We start from the raw sequence: 8,167 nt of genomic DNA on the forward strand, positions 1-8,167 counted from the left end.
ATAATATAATAATGTACAAATGTAAAATAACTATGTGAGAAGTGAAATTATACAAGTAACCTCAACTAAATATTCAGAAGATATTTTATTAAGATGTGAATAACTAGGGGATATATATTTCAGGACAATTATGTATAATTTAAGACTCAGATTATTAATTTCTAAAGACGTGATTAAAAATATATTACAAAGTACAAATGGCTGAAAGTGAAGAAAAATGTGATCAAACAAGGTAAATATGATGCAAATAAATCAAGAAAATAGACTATTTCACTGATGAAAATAAGTTCAATAAGGTCTATGTTTACCCAATGAAATGAATGAAAGGATAATATCACTTTTAGAATTGTGCCTTAACCAGTCTCCAGTTTCTGGCCATCTGGGAAGTGGTGGAGTGGTGTGTATACTTTTTCTTTCATAGCAAGGGCTTCAACTTAAACCAGACATCATTGGTTGGTCACTCCAACGTTTGCCTTTTTTTTTTTTTTTTTTTTTTTGGTCATAATTGGTTGCTGTCTCTAGGAGGCCTGCTGCGTTCTGAAGGGAGGAAATGGAGATGGAGTAGAGGGGAAATGATGGGAGCAGGAAGGAGTGGAGTGAGACAAAGCTGTGGTAGTGAGTGAAGATTCTATTTTTAATAATAAAAACGTTCTTTATACATGAAACACAAGGAAACTTAAACAACAGAAAAACTATTAGCTGAAGAAACAGACTACACTAAACCAATTAGGGTCACTGAGCTATCTACAATCATGAGCAGTCTGAAGTGAACTTTAATGAGGACTTCTTAGCCAACAACCACTTAATTTGTGTGACATACCAACCAGCATTTCTTTTTTTTATTTTTAGTTAATTTATTCAGATTACAAATAAGTTATTATCATATCACTTGAATCCTCCCGTTCCTCCTTCCCGCCCGCATTCAGCATGCTCCCCTCCCCTAGGTCTATTTTTAAAAATAATTTTATATTCATGCTTGATATGAGTATGTTTTCTCAATTTATATTAAATTAATACCTGATGAGCTGAAGAAAGTCTTTTGTTTTAGGTAAATTTTTAATCAAATAAAACTCTTGACACTCTGTCTCAAAGTTGATGAGTTCCTTCCTCTCAACCAACCAAAAATAAAAGAACAATAAAATAAATGAATAATACATAGCTTGTTCTTGAATACACTTTAATAATAAAAAACAAATGTGTACCTGCATTGAAAAATTATGCTATACCTCAAAATGAAGTACATTATTACCTATGAATTAAAACAAAGCTAAAAGCACATATAATGTATTTTTTTGGGAAAACTAATTTTTCATATTTTCATATCCATGATTGAAAAAGCTTCAGTGTTTTCATCTTAATTTATTCAGGAGTAATGAATTCTATGTAGTATTTCACAGATGAGGAAATCGGCCATTTTCCCAAGGCTACAATATCATGTACTGTAGTGAGAATTTAATCATAGGCACATGATGGGTAAGTATCTCACCTTAATCACTTTATTTCTTGACCTCCAGTACTGTTCTCATTACTTTTATTATCTGTGAAATATATCTGAAAAGAGAATTCTCTTCCCCCTTGAGTTTCTGAGAGATGTGAATGAAATTACTTAGGACAGAACTGGCAGAGCACCCAGTAAATGTATATCAATTATCAATCACTTTTAATTCAACACATCTGCAAAGTCTTGACATTCTAGCATGGTGACAGAATTATCCTTTTTGTAGATATTTTTCAAATTGTATGCATGAAAATTCATCCCTGTGGGGAGAATTTAAGTATATTGAAAAGAAAACAAAAACTAAAATTTAGTTCAAGTGTTTTTCAAATCTCAAGGTACATAAATATATTTAACCAAATGACTTAATTTTCGAGCAAGACAATGTTAAATTCTTTGAATGAAGAACACATTAAGCAAATGTAGTAACAACTGAAGTTTTGTAATTCAGCAAAACTAAACTTCCCATTAGAAAAAATATTAAATTTTAAGAAATGTAAAAGAAAACAAACACATAAAAATTAATTTCATTAGTATTTAAAAAAATAGACAAATGGGAAATGACTTTTTGCATCCAGACTGACTATAACGGTTGAATTATAACTGCCTATGGCATACAAACTTGAGAGACAAGTATATTCTCAAATATCCAAAATGAATGTGATTGCAGTGTTCTTCTTTTGTAATACAACTTGATAATGTACAATGAAGGACTAAAAGAAAAGCATTCACTTTAACGAGGAATATTGTTTTTATATACCACCCTTGTATAAAATGCAGACAGGAATATTTGTTGCAATTTTCAGTAGAATGGAGCAAAATTATAAAAATCAAAGTATCAACAAGAGAAGAATGCTTATGCCTATGGTGTAAGTCTCTAAAATAATTTTAAATGGCATTGTGGAAAATCTAACAAGATCAGGAAAGCCTTTGCAAATGAGATTGTAAAATAGCATTCCACATAAAAGTATTACATATACACATACAATGAAAAGACAAACCTGGAAATACTAAGTGTTGGCATTGTGGGATTAATGGACTTGTCTTTCTGTTTATGGCTCTATCTTTCTTTGCATAAATACATTATAAATATCATGCACAGTTCTTCTGTTATATTATGAAAGATGAATCTTAGTTTTTTTCTTGACATTTCAGAAAGTATGAGACTACAGGATGCTATATTGCTGATTGTTTAGATTTGTGGTCAGATCTAAGTTTGAAGCTGTGTCCTTACCTACTAATTCAATTTTCACAGTGATCATATCACATGATATTATTTCACTCTCCAAATGTATGACAGGTAATGCAAATATGAGCTCTATTTACAAATACTGAATGTTTTAAATGTACATTTCTGGGTTAGCAGGGTCTAGAGTGTGCCTGCTTTCAGCTCTCTCATCAGGATGGAGTTCTCTTTTGATACTTACTCTTTTGTCTTATCTTTTTTGTAATGGGTAGTTCAGTTCTTAAGCATTATGTCTTCTCAGATCTTGGGTTTTTCTACTAAGCTTTTAATAGTAAGGAAATAAGTAAAAGATAAAGAACTATAAAAACAAAATAGAGGAAGGATTTCAGCAGGAGAATTATGAGAACATATCAGCAAAAACCAAATAAGATAAAACTTAGTTCCAAGAAGCTTTTGAGAATGGTTGTCTTCTTAAAGCACGAAAATCAAGGTAGTACCACTGCACACATGAGGAGGTGGCTGTGACCTGATTCAGAATATATTCTTTTTGTGGACCAAGTAAGACATAGATGTTTAGAGTTTGGTGTCTGCCAGTTCTAATTTTAATAAAGGTATGTCAAGGAAAAAGAGCACATATGCTTAAGGTCAAGATATGGCTTAAACTATTACTAAAATTAAAATTTATATTTGAAAATTTGATATTGACCTTTCTAAAGCTCACTATTAAAGGCTTTTAAAACAACTTGTGTGTGAACATATGTTTCTGTGTGACACTCAAGCACTTCTTTTTTCCACTACACTGGTTTTCTGAAAACCCAGTGATTTCACTTTTCATCATTAATATTCTATAGCTTTCCCCAAGACTGTTTTAAGAGACCACTCCAACTTTGCAATCATCTTCAAGTAAAGAATACATGTGTATGAGTGTTTACATAGACTTTTAGGAGCCTGATGCTAAAATAATCAATTTTTTTGTTAAAGCAAACAGGATAATAATTTCATTTATTATTATGTTAACTTCCACAACATCACAGGATATTTGTTCCATTTATTTCTACATTCCTGCTCCTTTATTTGGTTTTGTTTGACCTAAATTATATTAATTTGTTAATATGAAATTCTTTAAACAGTCTTTCAAAGCAAATACTCAGTGGCCTTTTCTACAACCCACTTATGACATAATTACTTTAGACCATACAGACTGTTACTTCTCACTTTATTTTACTTTGTCATTTGTTTATTGTTTTTCTGGTACAGATAATAATATTTAACCCTGGGGAGATCATTGATTAGTCATTGCTCAACTAATCAATGGATAGTAGAAAACACAAAAATAAAATTTGAGCTATCTTTTATACCAAATCAGTTCTGGGATGCTCAGTTGGCTGTAGAGCAGTTATCTTTCAGTGCTTAAATGCCATCACAATAACCTTGTATAAAGATACACTTAAAATAATTTCAATCCACTGTACATTGTAAACCTTTCCCTAATCACTATGTTTACTCAACTCTGGTGAAAGACATGGTATTTGTGAAGTTTATAATAAGACTCATCTTCATCCATTGTAGCTTATCACCAAATAAAACAACAAGGCAGGTATTAATTGAGTATAAACTATTAACTCAAGTCTTGGCCACAAAAGAGAATAAAAAGTCATGACTACTAATTTTAGCTTCATAATATAACACAAAATATAATAGAAGAATTTAAAGACTCTGAAGAAGTAATTCTTAAACTTGATCTTTAAGACAAGAATTATCTATCCATCTTTGGAAATGAAAAGTTTGCTGTCAATTTGAAAACATTCCCTTATATAGAGAGATTTACAGTACATGTTATGATGATAATATTTTATGAGAAGCCAACATAATTAATTTACATAAAATTTCAACACAGCTTATATAATTTTCATATAGCACTTTCTATGCTACAAGGGCATGCAGAAAATGCAGATGAATTGAGTTTTAATCTGATCTTATTATATATGTGATATTAGACACATCAATCAATCATGGATCATAAGTCTGTTCTCTATGTCTGTGAACGCAAATACAAGTATATACTTTAACAATTCGCTTGTGCTCCATACTTAATGTTAATAATCGTGATTATTTCACTTTCAATTATAAAGCATTGTATACATTTAGTTTTTCTTATTTGTGGAAAGAAAATAAACCAACAAAATGCATTCTTTTACTCTCTCACTAATTTAAAATTATTTTTCTTCCATTATCTATAAGGATACTCACCAAAGATGAAGTCAACTTTGCTGCTGAGATGTTGATTCTATAGGTGACTGAGGGAGCTCCCCCAGAAAGACTTGGTCAATCTTCTTATAGGTGAAAGGAGAATAAGAGTCCATGAGGTTTCTGGTCAGCATCTTACAAAGGGAACTATAATTCAGTATATGATACTCTCATAAGGTCCACATGACAGTAGGAAGTGTTCTTTATATGTTGACAGACAGGAGAAAAAGGCTCTTTAGAAATCAATGACTTGGGTAGACTGAATGGGAAGGACATCCACGGTACCCACGATGTAATGGAGTAATGCAAACTAAATCCTGACTGAGCAGATTTATGTCCTCATCAGTAATGTAGAGTAGATTCTGATACATTTACTGAGCCCAGTCTTGGCTGATCTAGTTAGATATCTGAATACCCTTTATGGAATCTGTATGAAATTAATGAGTCTCTCAAGAGGAGAGAAATCCCTAGTGGGGCCCCTTAACTTAGGTCAACTTCAGAGAGACAAAGGTTAAGGAGAAACTTTTCCTTGTGGTCACTATAAAAATTGCTCCCTGGGGATTCCAGGCAAGTATTAGTAATTCCTATCTGGCACCCAACATGGAATTAATAGTGTTACATTCCAGATAGTCAATTTAAATAGAATTCCTGAAGGCAAATGCACAGTCCAGATCCAGACCCTGAAGCATGTGTAACATCCTTGCCTAACACTGGCCCAACCACGTGGAAACCAGGATATTATTTGCAGTTCTAACATTTAATAATAATCATCCTCCCTTCCTGAGGCCTCCAGAGAAGTTCTTAAATGAACATTCTCATCTGTGATGGGAGATGATGGACTCCATTGATTCCATAAGTCTGATAGCTTTAAAGTGCAATGCATTGTGACATTATTCTTGAAAAGCAGAATGTATGAAGTACTTCTCAATGGTCTTTTTTGTGGTCTTGGTTATGATTTTTCTTTATTCTACCTCCTTTTCATTTCTTAATGAAGTTTCCTTTTGTTTGTTTTTTATTGTTTTTATTTCTTTCTCTGACAATGACTTTATGGAGGCCAATGAGAGGTAAAGGATGTTCTAGTCCACCTCATTCTTTTAAGAAGAACTTGGCGCTCAGCTTATGTTCTAGAAACCCCAAAATTCTCCTGTATTCTCCCATAGTACTGGAGCTATACGCACGTATAGCATGCCCAGTCTATCATATGAGTTCTAGGCATTTGATCACAGTTCCTCATGCTATTATCACAAGGGCAGATCTCACTTACTGTGTCATCTGTCTAAACAGATTCCTCTAGTCTTCAAAGCATTTTTTAGCATTTTTTAGAACTTATAACAATACTCCAATTCTAGGCTAACCCAACTCTTAGCCTCATTATGCTTTTCTTATTTGTCTTTTCCTTTTAAACTCACTCATCTCTCATGTTTAAATTCATGTACTTTATTATGGATCTAGGTTAGTTGACTCTATTGGTTTTCTTACTCTCTCTCTCAGTATTTCTACACCCTCTTCTTACACAGGACTTTCTGAGCTCTGTCTGATGCTTGCTTGGCTGTGAGTCTTAGCATCTGATTCATAAGTGATCTCCAAATTTCTACTTGGGAACTCCTACAGTTAGTAAACTCATTCAGGAAACTGGCTGGACAAAAAAAAAGTAAGAAAAAAATCAGTAGCCCTGCTGTAAACAAAGAAGTAATAGGCTGAGAAAGAAATTAAGGAAACAAAACTCTTCACAATAGGTATGAATAATATAAAGTATCTTGGTGTAACTTTAATTAAGCAAGCTAAAGACATGTATGACAAGGATGTAAGGTCTGAAGAAAGAAATCAAAGAAGATATCACAAGATGGAAATATCTCTCATGCTCACGGATCAGTAGGATTAATATAATAAAATGGCCATCTTACCAAAAGCAATCTATAGATTCAATGAAATTATTATCATGTCCCCTTTTTAAAAAGTACAGAGAATTGAACCCATGGCCCAGAATATACTTATCAACTTTCCTTACTTCCTGCATTCAATTATTTCAAAGCCTTCTTCATATCAGTAAATTACTTCTTATTATTCACTGATATAGATGAAAAAATATTTTGGTCAACATGGAGGCCACATCCTGTCCATAAATTTCTCTACTCTAATATTTCAAACGTGTCTGAATATGTTTGCTTGGTGGTAGCATGGCAATAGAGAAGTTAAATGTTTGTGTTGTTGTTGTTGTTGTTGTTTCTTTTTCTGAAGGAAGAGAAGTTAATTATAAATGCCTGATAATCCGAACACTCTGTTTTGAGTTTGCATCTTCCTTAGAATTCAAAGAAAACAAAAGAATGTACTGTAGTCTGTATCTCGTGAGTTTTTTTTATCATGGGACAGAGGTGTAGATTTGGCAAAAAGAGAAGTTCTGACCACTTGTTGAAGTTCAAGCAAGTGGCTGCAAGGAGCTCAAGCCATCTTAATTTATAAAGATTTTAGAGCATTCAAACATAGGCAGTTTCAAATTTCCCTTTAATCATTATACAAGAATCTTAACAAGTATTTATTAAAATTATTTTTATGTTTCCCTTGTTTCCTTATAGTTAGTGGTTAATATTTATCCATATCTAAGTAGTATCATATTACAATCCAAGTGATTATGCCATAACTAAGCATTCCAAATTATTGAAATATTGTATTGCAAGTCAAATGATCATATCTAGCCAGGCACACCTAGGTTGAATTATGTGCAGGCCAGCATCAGGAGTGCAGTTTCAAAGTAAAAGACAATTACAATCCAAACATAAACATTCAAGAGCAATATAAGCTATGCATCTTAGCACAGTGTAATTCAGTATGCTTACAATATGTTTTAAGTTGTCCTATATGGCATTTTTATCTGTCTAGTTTTACAGTATGGTCATGCTCTATACAGCTTTTTCATAAAGAGTAGAAACTAACAGTGAACATTTCCTTCATCATCCCAATACTATTCTCCCTTCTGTGTAATCCCTTGTCTAAGGCAAAGATTAATCTATCCAACTTATAGTTCTTTTAAGAGCATAGAAACTTTTATTTAGTAACTTGTTCTGAGAATGAATTCTTTACTATTGACCTTCAGGTCCTATCTTTTTAGGTTCTATCTTCTCTTTGAAAGTTTTGAACTGTCCTTTACTCCAATTTATTAGTCTGCTTAGATCCTCAGGGGAAGTAGTTGACTTTTCTGAGTCTTTTCTTTCTTCCTCATAGATTCCTATCAATTGTTTGAG

This window comes from Acomys minous (genome assembly GCF_964271855.1).
Source record: "Acomys minous genome assembly, chromosome: 2".
NCBI lineage: Eukaryota > Metazoa > Chordata > Mammalia > Rodentia > Muridae > Acomys > Acomys minous.